We start from the raw sequence: 8,774 nt of genomic DNA on the forward strand, positions 1-8,774 counted from the left end.
ATTCCCTCCTCCATAAGGGTATTCCCACTATATATCCCCCTTATTGCCCCCCATAGGCCTCTGCACTGGGGGTCCAACCTTGGCAGGACCAAGGGCTTCCGCTTTCCCTGGTGCCCCAACAAGGCTATTCTCTGCTAGATATGCAGTTGGAACCCTGGGTCAGTCCATGTAATGTCTCTTGATAGTTTTTATGGGGTTGTAAGCTCCTTCGATTCTTTCAATCCTGCCTCTAATTCCCCCCAAAGGAGTCGTATTCTCAGTTCAGTGGTTTGCTGTTAGTATTGACCTCTGTATTGGACATGCTCTGGATGTGTCTTTCAGGAGAGATCTATAACTGGTACCTTTCAGCATGCATTTTCTTTTTTTTTTTATTAACTTGAGTATTTCTTATATACATTTCAAGTGTTATTCCCTTTCCCAGTTTCCGGGCAAACATCCCCCTCCCCCCTCCCCTTCCTTATGGGTGTCCCCCTCCCAACCCTCCCCCCATTGCCGCCCTCCCCCCATAGTCTAGTTCACTGGGGGTTCAGTCTTAGCAGGACCCAGGGCTTCCCCTTCCATTGGTCAGCATGCATTTTCTAGCTTCATCAATCTTATCTAGTATTGGTGGCTATATATATGTATGACATGTGGGTCAGGCTCTGAATGGCCATTCCTTGAGTCGCTGCTCTAAATTTTGCTTCCATATCCCCTCCTATGGATATGTTCCCCCTTTTAAGAAGGAGTGGAAGCATCCCCATTTTGGTCATCTTCCTTCTTGAGCTTCCTGTGGTCTGTGGATTGCATCTTGGGTAATTCGAGCTTTTTGGCTAATATTCACTTATTGATGAGCGCATACCAAGTGTGTTTTTCTGTGATTGAGTAACCTCACTCAGGATTATATTTTCTAGTTCACTCCATTTGCCTATGAATTTCATGAAGTCATTGTTTTTGATAGCTGAGTAGTACTCCACTGTTTAGATGTACCACTTTTTTAAGTCCATTCCTCTTTTGAAGGGAATCTGGGTTCTTTTCAACTTCTGGCTATTATAAATAAAGCTGCTATTGAACATAGTGGAGCATGTGTCTTTGTGGTTTGTTAGAGCACCATTTGGGTATATGCCCAAGAGAGGTATAGCTGGGTCCTCAGGTAGCGCAATGTCTGCAATCTCACCAGCACTGGGGGAGTGTTCCTCTTTCTCCACATCCTCACCAGAATCTGCTGTCATCTGAGTTTTTTTATCTTAGCCATTCTGACTGGTATGAGGTGGAATCTCAGGGTTGTGTTGATTTGCATTTCCCTGATGACTAAGGATGTTAAACATTCCTTTAGGTGCTCTTTAGCCATTCGATAATCCTCAGCTGAGAATGTTTTGTTTAGCTCTGTACCCCATTCTCAAACTAATAGAAGGAAAGGTAGGGAAGAGTCTTGAACACATGGACACTGGGGAAAATTTCCTCAACAATATACCAATGGCTCATGCTGTAAGATCAAGAATCGAAAATTGGAACCTCATAAAACAGCAAAGCCTTTGTAAAGCAAAAGACACTGTCATTAGAACAAAACAGCAACCAACAGATTGGGAAAGATCTTCACCAATTCTACATCTGACAGAGGGCTAATATCAAAAATATACGAAGAACTCAAGAAGGTAGACTCCAGAGAGCCAAACAACCCTATTAAAAATGGGGTACAGTATGTCTGTTTCTATTTTGTGGAATAGTGTGTAGAGTATTGGTATGAGGTCTTCTATGAAGGTCTGATTGAATTCTGCACTAAACCTATCTGGTCCTGGACTCATTTTGGCTGGGAGAATTTAATAACTGCTTCTGTTTCCTTTGAAGTTATGGGATTGTTTAGATGGTTTATCTGTTCCTGATTTAACTTTGGTACCTGGTATCTGTCTAGAAAACTGTCCATTTCCTCGAGATTTTCAAGTTTTCTTGAATATAGGCTTTTGTACTAGGATCTGATGATTTTTTTTTAATTTCCTCAGATTCTGTTGTTATGTCTCCCTTTTCACTTCTGATTTTGTTAATTTGGATACACTCTCTGTACCCTATGATTAGTCTGACTAAGGATTTATCTATCTTGTTGATTTCCTCAAAGAAACATTTCCTGGTTTTGATTATTCTTTGTATAGTCCTTTTTGTTTCTACTTGGTTGAATTCAGTCCTGAGTTTATTTCCTGCCTTCTACTCCTCTTGGTTGTATTTGTTTCTTTTTGTTCTAGAGCTTTTAGGTGTGTTGTCAAGCTGCTGAGATATGCCCTTTCCTGTTTCTTTCTGCAGGCTCTCAAAGCTATAAGTTTAACTCTTAGCATACTTTCACTGTGTCCCATAAGCTTGGGTATGTTGTATCTTTATTTTCATTAAATTCTAAGAAGTCTTTAATTTCTTCCTTGACCAAGTTGTCATTCAGTAGAGCATTGTTCAACTTCCATGTATATGTGGGTGTTCTGTCATTTTTGTTCCTATCAAAGACCAGCATTAGTCCAAGGTTATCTGATAGAATGCCTGGGATTATTTCTATATTCTTGTATCTGTTGAGGCCTGTTGTGACTGATTATATTGTCAATTTTGGAGAAGTACCATGAGGTGCTGAGAAAAAGGTATATCATGTTCTACAACATCCTTTAAGTCCATTTGGTTTATAACTTCTGTTAGTTTCTCTATGTCTCTGTTTAATTTCTGCTTCCAGGATCTGTCCATTGATGAGAGTGGGGTGTTGAAATCTCCTATTATTGTGTGAATTGCAATGTGTGGTTTGAGCTTTAGTAAAATTTCTTTTATAAATGTAGTTGCCCTTGCATTTGGAGCATAGATATTTTGGACTGAGGGTTCATCTTAGTGGGTTTTTCTTTTGATGAATATGAAGTGTCCTTCCTTATCTCTTTTGATGACTTTTGATTGAAAGTCAATTTTATTCAATATTAGAATCACTAGTACAGCTTGTTTCTTTGGACCATTTGCTTGGAAATTAGTTTTCTAGACTTTTACTCTGAGGTAGTGTCTGTCTTTGTTTCTGAGGTGTGTTTCCTAAATGCAGCAAAATGCTGGGTCTTTTCTACATACCCAGTCTTTTACTCTATGTCTTTTTGTTGGGCAATTGAGTCCATTGATATTGAGAGATATTAAGGAATAGTGATTGTCACTTCCTGTTATTTTCATTTTTAGAGGTGGAATTATGTTTGTGTGTCTCTCTTCTTTTGATTTCACTGCAAGGAGATTACTTTCTTGCTTTTTCTAGGGTGTAGTTTCCCTCCTTGTGTTGGAGTTTTCCATCTATTAACCTTAGTAGGGCTGGATTTGTAGAAATATATTGTGTAAATTTTGTTTTGTCGTGGACTATCTCAGTTTCTCCATCTATGTTCATTGAGAGTTTTGCTGGATGTAGTAGCCTGGTCTGGCATTTGTGTTCTCTTAGGGTCTGTATGACATCTGTCCAGGATCTTCTGGCTTTCACAGTGTCTTGTGAGGAGTCTGGTGTAATTCTTACAGGTCTGCCTTTATGTGTCACTTGACCTTTTTCTCTTACTGCTTTTAATAATCTTTCTTTGTTTGATGCATTAGTGTTTTGACTATTATGTGATAGGAGGAATTTGTCTTCTGGTCCAATCTATTTGGAGTTCCCTAGGTTTCTTGTATGTTTATGGGTATCTCTTTCTTTAGGTTAGGAAAGTTTTCTTCATAATTTTGTTGAAGATATTTACTGGCCCTTTAAATTGTGAATCTTCACTCTATTCTATAACTATTATCCTTAGGTTTGATATTCTCATTGTGTCCTGGATTTCCTGGATATTTTGGGCTAGGCCTTTTTGCATTTTACATTATTTCTGACAGTTGTGTCTCTCTTTTCTATGGTATCCTGTGCCCCTGAGATTCTCTCTTCTATCTCTTGTATTCTGTTGGTGATTCTTGTATCTATGACTCCTGATCTCTTCCCTAGGTTTTCTATCTCCAGGATTGTCTCCTTTTGTGCTTTCTTTATTGTTTCTATTTTCATTTTTAAATCCTGAATGGTTTTGTCCCTTTCCTTCATCTGTTTGGTTGTGTTTTCCTGTAATTCTTTAAAGGATTCTTTAAAGGATTTTTGTATTTCCTCTTTAAGGTCTTCTATTTGTTTGCTTGTGTTGTTCTGTATTTCCTTAAGGGAGTTATTTATGTACTTCTTAAATTCTTCCATCATTATCACAAAAATGTGATTTTAAATCTAAATCTTGCTTTTCCAGTGTGTTTGGATATCTAGTATTTGCTTTGGTGAGAGAACTGGGCTCTGATGACGTCAAGTAGTCTAGTTTTCTGTTGCTTACTTTCCTACTTTTGCCTCTCGCCATCAGGTTGTCTCTGGTGTCAGCTTGTTTTGCTCTTTCTGACAGTGGCTTGAACCTCCTGTAGGCCTCTCTGTCAGCACTCCTGTAGAACTGTTTTCCTGTTTTCTTTCAGCCTTTTCTGGTAACAGGTGTTCTGCCTTCAGGTGTATAGGAGCTCTTGGTGATTGTCTTTCAGCTCTTGGTTCAAGCAGTAATCAGAAGAGTCCTTCCCCTGACTGCTCCTAGGTCCCTGTGTTCAGGAGGCACAGATGGCACTAGGTGATTCCCTCTTTCGTCAGGAATGTGGGCAGAAGGTAGTCTCCTCTGATTTCCCAGGAGTGTCCCCATTCTGAGGGTCCAGCTCTTTCCTGAATGTGATTTGGGTACAGGGAGCCATTTGACCAGCTCAGTTCAGTTCCAGAGTCAGACCAGAACTGCAGGTACCTGCCGCTAACTAGTCCTATATTCCTGCATCCAGAGGCACTATACAGCTTTCTTTTGGACCAGGGATGTGGGCAAAGGTGGGCAGAAGTGACGGTCTGTCCTGCAGTTTCAGGATGGTCTGCACTTCTGGGTGTTCAGTTCTCTTCCCAATAGTCAACATGATAATTCGTAAGTATGAGTACATTAGTGACTTTTCTGTTGGTGTCATCATAAATCACTATGAATAATAGCAATTTGTGAAAGAACTTAGTCTGTTATATAGTTATAGAGAAGAGTACATCAGAGTGTTGAAGAATTACATCAAGCAGCAGGCAACACAACAGGAGCAGGAAGTTGAGGGGTTACACCTGTAATTAAAAGAAGGAAGCTGAGATAAACTGGAGATAGCATAAGATTTGCCCTCTCAAAGTCCACCCCTAGTGGGACCAGCAAAGCCCCACGACCTAAAACTATGCCCAAAGTATGACTAACTGGAAGAAGAATAATCAAATTATTCTACACTATGAGAGGTATTTCTCGTTTCAACCAATTTATTGAGATGCTCTGTAATAGGAATATTAATAATATTGATATTAGCAGCACCATTGTTTGATTCAGTCATCATGTATGTTGTTAACAATCACTTTATTCACATGAAACACTATCATAGCTCAAATAGGTGCTAGATAGTGTTCTAAGTCCTTACTGTTTCACACTTAGAGTATTCTAAGTTCTTTCTCACCACAGTTATGTTTGAGGAACCTTAGTATCACAAAGAGAAAGAAACAGAAGTATAAAACCGTGCTATATTTTAGTGAAGAATTCTCTTATAGTGAAGAAGACTCACTTCATATCTATACTTTCAACAACAAAGCCACACATTTGAGCAATTCAGGATAAAGGTAAGTTAAATAATTTGTTCCAGTTTACAAATATCTTAAGTAATGATTTAGGAAAATTTCAATATTTATCAAATACAAGGCAACATGCAAAATGTTCATGATTTAAAACTAGTAGGAGCTTCTGCATTCTTATGTGTTTAGGGAACCACATAAAAAATTACATCTGATACAAAGAGATGGAAAAGTTTGCTAATGCCATATATTCTCTTAGTTTATCTTTCATCTTTAACCCCAAGTCTCTATAATCCTATAGTAACACATTATAGCTTATTTTTATAATTCTGAACCAATACATTAGAGCTTACCTGATTAAAAACAATGTATTTTTATTTTATAAATGTTATCCTTTGAATTATAATTATGTCTACCATTGCAGTTTCCCAAAGACTATGTATGATCAAGTATTATCTAATGATATCTTTTTAAATATAGTTGGTTAAAGGCAGGTTTTCAGGCTGGATCTGTTTATATTTTCTTGTTCTCCTGTCTAAAATCAGGGAGAAGGGGCTGGGGATTTAGCTCAGTGGTAGAGTGCTTACCTAGGAAGCGCAAGGCCCTGGGTTCAGTCCCCAACTCCGAAAAAAAAAAAAGAACCAAAAAAAAATCAGGGAGAAAAGTCAAGAGAATTTAAATAGATGCATGGACAAAAGAATATCTCTTGGAATATAGGACCAAGGATGGATCAAGAGCAATCCTGCTTCTCCAGCCTCGTTGTTCAAGGTGATGAAGATAGAAGCATGACTGACCAGGATCAGAATTGTAAGTATATGGGCCATATTTCTTCCTAAGGTAGCCAGATAAAAATTTCACATCATCAACAAAATTGTGACTTATAGTTCAAATCTGCTATGACTTTGAACACTCTTCTATTAATCTGATGAAACTTGAAGGGGAAAAAATACCTGTCCTAGCTATACTCAACTGTACTAGAAAACAGCATGGGTAGCTTCTAAGCAACCATTTCTCAAGGGAGCTTCTAGAAAATATAATAGAAGAGAAAGTAGGGAAGAGTCTCAAAAACATAGGCACTGGTGAAATTTTCCTGAACAGAACACCAATGGCATATGCTCTAAGGTCAAGAATCAACAAATGGGGCCTCATAAAATTGCAAAGCTTCTGTAAGGCAAAAGACACTGTCATTCAGACAAAACAGCAACCAACACATTGGGAAAAGATCTTTACCAATCCTACATCAAGAGATGACTAATATCTAATATATACAAAGAACTCAAGACGTTAGACTCCGGAAAGCCTAATAACCCTATTTAAAATGGGGTACAGAGCTAAACAAAGAATTCTCAGCTGAGGAATATCAAATGGCTGAGAAGTATCTAAAGAAATGTTCAATGCCCTTAGTCTTCAGGGAAATGCAAATAAAAAAACAACCCTGAGATTCCACCTCACACCAGTCAGAATGTTTAAGATCAAAAACTCAGGTGACAACAGATGCTGTCGAGGGTATGGAGAAACAGGAACACTCCTCCATTGTTGGTGGGATTGAAAGCTAGTACAACCACTCTGGAAATCAGTCTAGAGGTTCCTCAGAAATGTAGACATTGCACTACCTGAGGACCCAGCTTTACCACTTCTGGGCATATACCCAAAAGATGCTCCAACAATACAACAAAGACACATGCTCCACTATGTTCATAGCAGCCTTATTTATAATAGCCAGAAGCTAGAAAGAACCCAGATGTCCTTCAACAGAGGAATAGATAGAGAAAATGTACATTGACACAATGGAGTACTACTCAGCTATTAAAAGCAATGACTTCATGAAATTCACAGGCAAATGGATTGAACTAGAAAATATCACCATGTCACAAAAGAACACAAACAGTATGCACTCACTGAAAGTGGATATTAGTCCAAAAGCTCAAATTACCCAAGATTCAATCCACAAACCACATGAAGCTCAGAAGTTGGAAGACCAAAGAGTGGATATTTCAGTCCTTCTTAAAAGGGAGCACGAAATATTCACAGGAGGAAATAAAGAAACAAGTGCGGAGCAGAGACTGGAGGAAATGTCATCCAGAGAGGGCCCCACTCTGAGATCTATCCCGTATACTGTCACCAAACACAGACAGTATTGTGGATGCCAAAACTTGTGTACTGACAGGAGCCCTGATATAACTGTCTCCTGTGAGGCTATGCAGGATACTGAGAAATACAAAGTCAGATGCTCTTAACCAAACATTGGACTAAAAACAGGGTCCTGAGTGGAGGAATTAGAAAAAGGACTGAAACAATATCAACCAACCAGACCCTCTAGAGCTCCCAGAGACTAACGCACCAATCAAATAGTACACCTGGAGGGACTCATGGCTCCAGCCACATATGTTGCAGAGGGTGGCCTTATCCAGCATCAATGAGAGGGGCCCTTAGCCCTGTGAAGGCTCAATACTCCAGTGTAGGGGAATGCCAGGGTGGAGAGATGGGAGTGAGTGCATGGGTGGGTGAGAGAACACTTTCATAAAGGCAGCAGGAAGGGGGAAGGGATAGGGAGATTCCATAGGGGAAATCAGGAAATGCAATAACATTTGAAATGTAAGTAAAGAAAATATCCAATAAAAAATAAAGAAAATATAATCTAAATACTATGTTATGCTGTAGAAATATCAAGATTCAGAAGTTATCAATGAGTAGGCTGAGCTCATTTGAGGTAAGTACTAAGAAAAAAGAGATGGTAGTAGGACCAAAGACATATTCACATTCATGGACTAAGAAATAGTAGGTTCCCTTGGCTCAGTGATTGATATGGCAAGGCAGCAAGGAAATAAAAAATGGAAGTACAGACACAGAAATATTTGTGCAGAAAAGCTGAAATTGGATGGGCTCTCCTTGTTCTGATGGACAGCATCAACCTCAAACCTTAAACCTAGTGTATTTATTTTATACATCTGAATAAAAATGAGTTTACTGTATACAACTAAACAAAGAGGCAAGTTTGGCTAATGTAGGAAGGAAATTTCTGTAGGAAAGTAGTCTTGGACTGTAGGTTATCCTGTAGGATAAAGCTGTGGTTGATAGTTTCTCCACACTCTGACTACAGTGACAGCAGGGCCAGAGGAAGTCTTTTACTATCCCTCTGGGCCTCACATAAAGAAGGCCTTGCCACACCCATGAGAATGAAGCATGATGTGCTCATGCAAACAAT

This window comes from Rattus norvegicus, chromosome X (assembly GCF_021556685.1).
Source record: "Rattus norvegicus strain SHRSP/BbbUtx chromosome X, alternate assembly SHRSP_T2T, whole genome shotgun sequence".
NCBI classification, from domain to species: Eukaryota; Metazoa; Chordata; class Mammalia; order Rodentia; family Muridae; genus Rattus; species Rattus norvegicus.